Source organism: Monodelphis domestica, chromosome 1, assembly GCF_027887165.1.
Source record: "Monodelphis domestica isolate mMonDom1 chromosome 1, mMonDom1.pri, whole genome shotgun sequence".
NCBI classification, from domain to species: domain Eukaryota; kingdom Metazoa; phylum Chordata; class Mammalia; order Didelphimorphia; family Didelphidae; genus Monodelphis; species Monodelphis domestica.
The window spans coordinates 706,454,170-706,464,164 of NC_077227.1; positions in this window are offsets into that span (position 1 = coordinate 706,454,170).

Here is a 9,995-nt window from a genome sequence, read left to right on the forward strand (position 1 = left end):
CAGCTGGGTAGCAAGTGGACAGATTAAGATTCTGACCTAATCCTAATTCCCCTCCAAATTCAATGTTCTTCCTGCATCCCCATCCTGGTTTAATCACTCTCTCTGTCCCTCCCTACCATAGGCATGGACTTTCTTTTCTGTTATTCTCTACTCCATTTTTTCCCTCTCCTTTCTTTCTGTCTACTTAGCCTGTGTGGTTTGTTTTCCTTTTCGTTTCTCCCATGATGACCCAGGGGTTAAAGAAATTGCTGAGACCCATAATCAATTCATGGACAAGTATTTTCTGGTCAGTTACTGTGTTCTCAGTCCTGGGCTAGGCCCCCTATGAGATAGAAATGACTGTCCTCAAGGAGCTTACAGTCTCATCATGAGAGAGATAAGGTTTATGAATCTGTGATCTAATTGATTTGGGTGTTTCCATCCATGATACAGATTTTGATTCATCCATATTGGCCCACATTGAATGATTCTTGTCTATGTCTTCCTGTAAATGTGACTCTGAGAGTCCACCAATGTGCTGGAAGACTTCCTCATCTTCTCCTAATGTTAGTAGCATAGCAGTAGACCACTCTGGCTATCCATCTGTCTTCCCTCATTTTCATCATATGATCAAGTCAACTCAGGTTAATGAGCATTCATTAAGCTCCTACTAGATGCCAGGTACTTTACTTAGTGCTAAGAAGATAAAGAAAATGGAAAAACACCAGGCCCTATTCTTAAAGAGTGCAGTCTACTGGTAAGGGCAACATGTAAATAACTCTATGTATAAGAAATTGGCAGTATAAGTTGGAAATAATCAATAGACACACGTTTTTTTTTCTTTTAAAACCCCTTATCTTCCATCTTAGAATCAATACTGTGTATTGGTTCCAAGGCAGAAGAGCAGTAAGGGTTAGGCATTGGGGGCTAAGTGACTTGCCCAGAGTCATACTGCCATAAAGTGTCTGAGGCCATATTTGAACCCAGGACCTCTCATCTCTGGATCTGGCTATCAATCCACTGAGCCACTTAGCTGCCTCCACCCATGACACCAGCTTTAAAGGAGATTGAGAAAAGCTTCTTGCAAAAGGTGGATTTTACAGTGGAATTGCTTGCTTGTCAACTCTGGGAGGGGGAAAGGTTGAGGGGTGGTTACATGATTCATGTAACCATTGGGAAATTTTTAAAATAATAAAACATTTTAATTTAGAAAAAAATTTAAAAGGTGGGATTTAAGATGGGCCTTGAAGGATGCTAGGAAAGGCAAAGGCAAGGTAAGGAGAGAGATAATTCCAAGCATGAATGAGAGCTTCTGAAAATGCCCAGAGATGGGAGTGTCATGCATAAGGAACAGCAAAGATCCAATGCCATTGCATCACAGAGTACATAGAGGAGTATATTTAAGTATAAGATGATTAGAAAGGTAGGAGGGAAATTTGAGGTTATAAAGCTTTTTAAAAGTCAAACAGAGGATTTCATATTGGTTCCTAGAAGTAATTGGGAGCCACTGGAAATTATTGAGTAAAGCAGTGGCCCAGGCACATCTAATGCTTTAGGAAGATCAATTTGACAGCTGAGTAGAGGATGGATAAGAGCTGGGGGAGACTAGAGGCAGAGAGACCAACCTGAGGCTCCAAGAAGCTGTAGCATGCACAATGGCCATTCCCCAGCAAATCAGTCCAGCAGATGAATGAACTAAGCCAGGTTGAGACTAACCAACAGGTCTCAAACCCATTGGTGACTTGGGAGGAGATCTACCCTAAATATTTAAAGATTTTCCTCTGGCAGAATGGACAGATGAGAGCAATTTGTTCCAATAGTCATAAGGGTGGTTGAAGAGGTACTGTGGAGTGCTTAGATCTTGGTCAGACACTGAAGATGCCAAGGTCATCCACTATATCCTGGGCCACCAACTGTCATCTTTTTTTTTCTTTTTAGCTATATAATATTATTTTATTTTAAAAACTACTCAAGATTTCTAAGTCAGAGGACTCTCTACACAGTCCAAACAGATGGTAAAATGACCTGAGTAGAGCCCATCCAAGACAGAGACATGAACAGGAGCCCCTGAACTCCCAGACTTGGAAAGAAAAGAGGGGGGAGGAAAGCCCCCTTTTTCCTGTTCTGAAAGCCAATATATTCTCCTTGTGAGGTAATCATCTCATACCTCCCCAGAATGTCCTTTTTTTCTTTTTAAGTTTTGAGTTCCAAATTCTCTCCCTTCTTCGGACCCTCCTTCCTTCTCTGCCCTTCCTCCCATCCCCAAGACAGCCAGCAATCTGGTATAGATTTTGCATATGTAATCATAGAAAATATTTTCTATATTAGTCATTTTGTGGGAGAGATATCAAATGGAAAAAAAAAACCATAAATAGTATGTTCCAATCTACATTCAGACTTGATCAGTTCTTTTTCAGAAGGAAGATAACATTTTTCATCATAAATCTCTGAGATTGTCTTGGATCACCGCATTACTGAGAATAATTCATTCACAGTTGTTCATCAAGAAATATTGCTATCACTGTATACAATACTCTTCTGGTTCACCTCACTTCACTTTGCATCAGTTCATGTAAGCCATCCCGATTTTTCTTGTGAGAATTTATTTTTCATATACTGTATTAACTTAAAAATTAGGGAGAATTACTATAAATCTCTATATCTGGGATCTGGATTAGAGATACAATGTAGTCTACTTTTTTTTTGCATTTTCTTTGTCCTTGGGAATTCCAAAGAATGTTTCCCCTTTTAAACAAGATTTGATTAATAAATGAAGGAGACAAGGGTTTTTTGTTGTGTATGTATTTCCCATGATGTCAGTATATAGGGAAGGCTGGATAGGTTGATGAACCACCTCTTACTTAGTTCATACCAATTAAAAATGTCTTGGGGTGGTCAAGGAAGGGGCTGAATAATGAGCTCCTAAAATCTATTTTTTAGGCTGCCTGACACAGTGGAGGAGGTCATTGGTTTTTGAGACAACCATAGAGACTTGTATCACTTTATTGGTTATGAATTCATTGCCTACCCAATAAACCTGATATAATCAATAAATTTATACTTACCCAAAAACCTGTCTCTTGAGATAAATGTAATCATAACATTCTGAAATCATCCTGTTTGTCATTTCTTAAAGTATAATAGTATTCCATAACTATCATATACTATAACTTGTTTTGCCATTCCCCAATTGATAAACAACCCTTCAATTTCCAATTCTTTGCTACCACAAAGAGCTGCAGTAAAAAAATTATACAAATAAGTCCTTTTCCCTCGTTTTTATCTTTTTGGAATGCAGACCTAGTGATGAAGGGTATGTATAGTTTTGGAGTATCATCCACTTTTGGTGTCCACCTGTCACCCAGCTCTTACCTGTGGCTCCAAGAAACTGTGGCATGCACCATGGCCAATGTCCAGCAAATCAACCCATCAGATGGGCTAAACCAGGTTGAGGCTAACCAAACAGGTCTCAAATCCATTGGTGACTTGCAAGGATATCTACCTTAAGCATAAGAAGACTTTCCTCCAGCAGAATGGGCACATGAGAGCAATTTGTTCCAACAGCCATGAAGGTGATTGAAGCAGGTGCTATGGAGTGCTTAGATCTTGGTCAGACATTGAAGATGCCAAGGTCATCCACTATATCCTAGACCACCAACTGCCATCTTTCTTTTTCATTTTAGCTGTATAATATTATTTTATTTCTAAAAACCACTCACGATTTCTAAACTAGTCAGGGGACTCCCTTTGAACATAATTCCAAATTGCTCTCCAGAATGGTTGGAGCAGATTTCAACTCCACCAACAGCGTATTAGTATCCCAATTTTCTTGTATTCCCTCCAATATTTGTCATTTTCATTTTCTTTCATATTAGCCAATCTGATAGGTGTGAGATGGTACCTCAGAGTTTTAATTTTCATTTCTCTAATCTAGTATCTTAAAACATTTTTTCTTATGATTATAGATGGCTTTAATTTCTTCATCCAACTGCCTGTTCATATCCTTTGGCCATTTATCAATTTGAGAATGATTCTTATTTTTATGAATTTGACTTAGTTCCCTATGTATTTGAGAAATTAGTCCTTTATCAGAGATATTTGACTGCAAAAAAAAACTTGCCCAGCTTTCTGTTTTCCTTCTAATCTTGGTTGCATTTGCTTTGTTTGTACAAAATTTTTAAATTTAATATAATCAAAATGATCTATTTTACATTTTATAATGTTCTCTATCTTTTGTTTGATCTGAAAGTCTTGTCTTCTCCCATACATCTGACAGGTAGGCTATTTTATGCTCTTCTAATTTCATCTCTTGACCTTTGCCTTGCCTTGTCTTATCTTGATGACTCTGGAAGAGAGAGTGAAGCTGATGGTTTTGTGCCACCTTGACTCATTTAAATTCAATTCCCGTGCAAGTCAAGACAGCACTCTTATGATGTCATTGGTCCTCTTCTAACAAAGGATGAACAGCAACAATGAGCTACTTTTTCACTTGCTTGGCTAAAATTGAGGTCAATTGTATCCACAGCATTCTCCTCATTCACCTTTTTTAGTAGCCCTATCAAAAAAGGGAATAAAGTGCCTCTGGCATAACTTATAAGGGCCATACTGGCTCATGGGAAATACTGCTTCCCTTTCCTAGCATTTCTTTCATTAGGCCATCTAGAATTTTCCTAATTCAAGCTCAGTAGCCTATAATGTGTAGTTCCTATTCTCTTCCCCTCTTTAAAATTCAAGCCATGTGCCCTTCCCCAATTTTGTAGTATCTCTCCTGTTCTCCAGAATCTTTTAAATACCTCACAATGACCCATGGGCAGCTCACGTTGGCCAGTTCTTTCAGGATAGAAAGATGTAATTCACTGGGACCAGGTGCCTTGAATTTGTCAAAAGTAACAGTATTCTCTTAGTATTATCCGTTATCTTCTCCTTATTAGATATTTCTGTGCTGTCCTTTCCAATGCATGTCACCATAAGCAGTGTTCCCATCCTGTTCCCATCTCTTCTTTGATCCTTCCCTTTCCCCTAAAATAGTTTCAGATCTCCCTTTTGTTATTCTTAGCTTTCTTTGCCTCCCTCAGCTCTTCCTCAGCTTTGGCATTCCTGAACCATTTGTCAAGGACTGTGTAACACTCATAATTATCCTCTTTTATTTGCCCTTGCTTCCATTTCGTGTATCTTTTAAAAATTATTATTAAAACCCTACCTTCTGTCAGAATCAATACTGTATATCGATTCCAAGGGCAGCATAGTGGTAAGGACTAGGCAATGGGGGTTAAGTGATTTGTCTATGCCACACAGCTAGGAAGTATCTGAGGTCAGATTTGAACCCAGAACCTCCCATCTCTGGGCCTGGCTCTCAATCCAGTTTATCTTTTAATAATTTGCTTAGTGAATTTCCTGAGCATCCATATTGGGATCTTTAAACAAATTTCCTCTTAATTGAAATTCTCTTCATTGGTGCTTTTTGAATATCATTCTTGAGTGTTTCCTGCACCCTTAAGGGATTGCTTTCCTGGAAGAACTGTAGTCCAAAAGATGCAAACTATCCTTCACTTGAATCCTCCAAGATCAGATCTCCCAAAATCTAGGGCACATGTCAGACTTTGTTTAGCATCTCTCTCCTTTATCTCAAACTTCAGGAGACAATAGTCACTTCTCTCAAAGGTTCCCTTCAATTCCATTCTTTCTATTCAGTGACTCTCTATTAGGGGGAAACAGATCTAGAACAGAATTTCCTCAAGTTAGTTCTTCCAATAAGGGGAAATTTCTGAAGTTAAGTCAAGGAGCTATTGTCATTGGACTTATGGCAGAGAAAGACGTCTGAATGACTGAAGTCACCATAAAAACTATGATTCTCTGCCAGGCTCATGACCAGTTTCCTGAACTATTTCTTGATATATATCCTCTTTCTGTCCTGGTGGTCTATAGTTCAGTCTGATGACATCTTTCTCCATTGATCTGCCACCAAATGTTTTTCAACATTTTCCCATTTCTTCTCTGATTCCTGGTTTCCCTCAAATGGATATGCCTTTCTGCTACCCTATTCAGAGGGCAGTTAGGTGGCCTCGTAGATAAAGCATCTGGCCTAGAGTCAGGAAGATCTGAATTCAAATCAATCCTTGGGCACTTACTAAATGTGTGAAGCTGGACAAGTCACTTAACTCTGTTTCTAGATCCATAAAATGATTTGGAGAAGGAAATAGAAAACCAGTATCTTTGCCAAGAAGAACTCAAATAGGATCACAAAAAGTGAGACTTGACTGAATGACCATCAAACCATACCCTATTCAGCCCTATTTTTCCTATGCTTGTTGTTTTTTTCTGTTTTAAATTGGGTATACCCATTCAGAGTTATAGGTAGTCATGGATTTGATCCCATGAGTTTCAGTGATTCCAATGCAGGGTAATGTGCATATATAATAGTAATAATAGCAAGGATTTATATAGTGCCATAAGGTTCATGAAGTTCTCTATCTGTATTGTCTCATAGGAACCCTATAGAGTAGATGTTGTTACTATTTATGGGTGAGAAACTGAAGTTAAGAAATGTTAAGTGACTTGCCCAGGGTCACACAAACTAATATGTGTATCTAAGGCAAGATTTTAACCACATTTTCTTGACTCCAAGTCCAGCTGATATATATTGTGCAATTTTCCTGTCCTTGAGTTAGAACCTAGAGTTTTTTCTTATTGTCTGAACTCTGGGGAGCTGTATGTAATTGTCTGAGGCTGGGCATTTCACTACTGGCTTTTCTTGGATTTTGTCTCTTGTGAACTCATTGGCATTGGGCAAATGAGGCATGCTTAACTGTTGTTCTTCTTAGGTATTATTTTTTTCCTTTAATGTAGCTACTTTCTATGGCATCTGGCTTGGTAAATATACATTGGTACTTTTCTCCCTTCCCCTTCATTTAATTTCAAAACCTTTTTGATTAGATTTGCAAGACATCAGAGATTCTTATGATCCTTTGCTAAATATATTCCATCTCTGGCCAAGAGTTTGTCATCCTTATATTTTAAGTGAGAGTCCAAGAATCCAAATCCCATTCTCAGATACCCACTTCTTAGCCAGCTGTTCACTTCCTAAATTATTTTTTCTCATTCTCATCCCTTTTAAAGGGGAGCAGTGAGAAAAATACAACTTGTTCCCCTTTGGTTGATTGTCTAAGGCGGTGATTTGTAAGATATTTCTTGATAGTATCATTTGCATCTACAGGAATCCCCAGAAATTGGCAATAGTCTATTTTGACAAGCCCTGGAAGTTTTTTTCTGTTTCATCTGAGACACATACTTCAAGAAGACCAAAGACATTATCATCAGATGATAGTGATCTGATCTTGAACAGAGTTGGGAAGGGGGTGGTCCTTTACTATCTACCCCAGTCTTCACTTGTTTCTTCTAAACCCTCCTTGATGGTCTTTCTTCTGTCATTTTTGGGTACTCCACTCTGCCAGTCTTTGGAAGACAAGTGGCTGCTTCCTTCTCAAACAATCAAATTCCTTCCCTTTCAAAATGAGCCTCAGATTTGTTTGGTTGGTTGATGCCAAATGTATGATTGTCCTTTTTCTTCCTTTCCTCACCTACTGTGACATTCTTCCACTCTCTAACTTCTTGAATAAAGGTTAAGTTTCCTTTCCGTCACTTCAAATCCTTTTATTTCTCATGTAAATCTTTTTTTTTTTAAGGAACACAATTCTGTTTCTGATAACCTGAAGTGTGACTAAGAGTTTCTCAAGTCTTTTCACTTTTTCTCCAAGAAAAGAAACCAGTCAGTACTTGGAAAATAGATAGCAGGCTCTAACTAAATTGTGAATTATTGTTATTTTTGTTATTATTATACATTTAAGACAAATGAAATTAGTATTATTTTGTACAGTGGGTAGTTAACTTGTTAAATTTATGCCCTCCATCTCCAAGAAATGGGAAGGATAAAAATACAAACAGATTCAAAGAAGATTTAAATAAATTCATAGATGACAATCTATAGGACCATAATACTTAGAACTAGACTTTAGAGATTGTCTTGTGCCAATGAAAACATATGACTCATCACTTGTTTATTTGGGTATATGATTTGGGGTTTTTGTTTTATAAGATTATTCACTTACAAAAATGAATAATATAGAAATAAAAATAAATTAAATAAATAAACAAAATAGAGAATATCGTGATCAGATACTTCTTCTTATAGAGAAGGAAACTAAAGACCAGAAACATTAAATGACTTGTTACTTGTCCAAGATCACACAGGCAGTAAGGAGAGGAGTCAGAATTCAAACCCAGGTCCTTCAACTCCAACTCCACAACTTAATCATTCCCATTAAGGAATGTTGATGGTTATGAAGTGAACAGCCCTAATCTCTAAGTACTTAGGAAGCCAGCTTTTTTTATCCTATAAACTTTCTCCATCATAGCTGGGATCCTGAACTGGACAAACCAATAGCTGAACCCTGGGAGGACAATTTTTTTTTCATTCCTTGGATAGTCTTTGTTCATTATCTGTCAAGTGAGGATGATATCACCTGAAAGGACAGAATGACACCCACCAAGATGACACGGTAGATAGGCTTGAAGGCAGGAAGACCTGAGTTCAAATCTCACCTCAGATACTTCCTAGCTATATGACCCTATGCAAGTCGCTTAACCTCTGGGTGCCTATTTCTTTGTCTATATAATACAGATAATAATAGTACTTGCCTCAAGGAGCTCTTGTGAGGATCAAATGAGGTAATAAATGCTAAGTGCTTTGGCAATCTTAAAGTAAGTATCATATAAATGTCAGCTATCATTATTGCTATTGTTGTTGTCATTGCATCACAAAGGTATTATAATGATTTTGTGAGATTAATTGTGGGTGCATATGTGTATATGACTATAGAATAATGAAACTTTTTTGTTTCATTTCAACCATGTTCCACTCTTTTGACCCCATTTGGGGTTTCCTTGGTAAAGATACCAGAGTGATTTGCCATCTCCTTCTCCAGCTCATTTTACATATGAGGAAACTGAGAAAAACATGATAAAGTGACTTGCCCAGGGTCACACAGCCAGTAAGTATCTGAGGTTGGATTTGAACTCAGGAAGATGACTCTTCCTGATTCCACACATGGCACTTTATCCACTACACCACTTAAATACCTTTTAAATACCTAAATAAGCAAATAGACCAGAATTTGGAGATACCTTTTGGGGACCATACAGGTATTCTGATGCTTCAGCCACTGAGAACCTTTTGGAAAGAAAGACTATTGACCAGCTACAGAGGATAACTGATGTCAATACTTCCCTCAGAATCAAAAGCCAATATAAACTGAGGAGAATTGGAACAGACTGTTCCTGGGGGCTGAGGGCTTTGGGAAGCCATTCCATTACTTTCTAGATCTCATGTAGAGAAGCAAAACTAGTTCTTTGAAGCTATCTATGACAAGGTCCCTATTCTCTTCACCATCCTGATTGACCTGCTTTGAGCCTGCTTCAATGTATCAAGGACCTGCTTAAATGATGGGTCCAAAGACCTGAGCACCCAGAATGTGGTGAGGCTAAGGTAAAGGGCAGACAAAATTATACCCTTTAGGACACTATGCCTATAATTCAGTCTAAGATTATATTTATCACATTAGCCCTTTTGGCTGCCATGTTACATTGGTGACTTATACTGAACACAAAAGTCCACAAAAACCCTCAGATTTTTTTCAAACAAGTAGTTGTATAACCATAATTCCATTCTTTTTTCTTTGTGAAATTGATTATTTGAACCCACTTTAAAGCTTTGCATTTATCTCTCTTAAATCTCAGTTTATTAAACTGGGGCCACTGTTTTAAAACCACTGACATGCCTTTGTATTCTGATTCTGTCCTCCAGCTCTAAATGGATGATCCTATCAATCAATCCTTATTTGTTAAGTAACTACTATGTACCAGAGAACAGCTAGATGGCACAGTGGATAGAGTACCAGGCCTGGTGTTAGAAAGACTCATCTTTCTGTTGGCTATCTGTCTAGGCAAATCACCTAATCCTA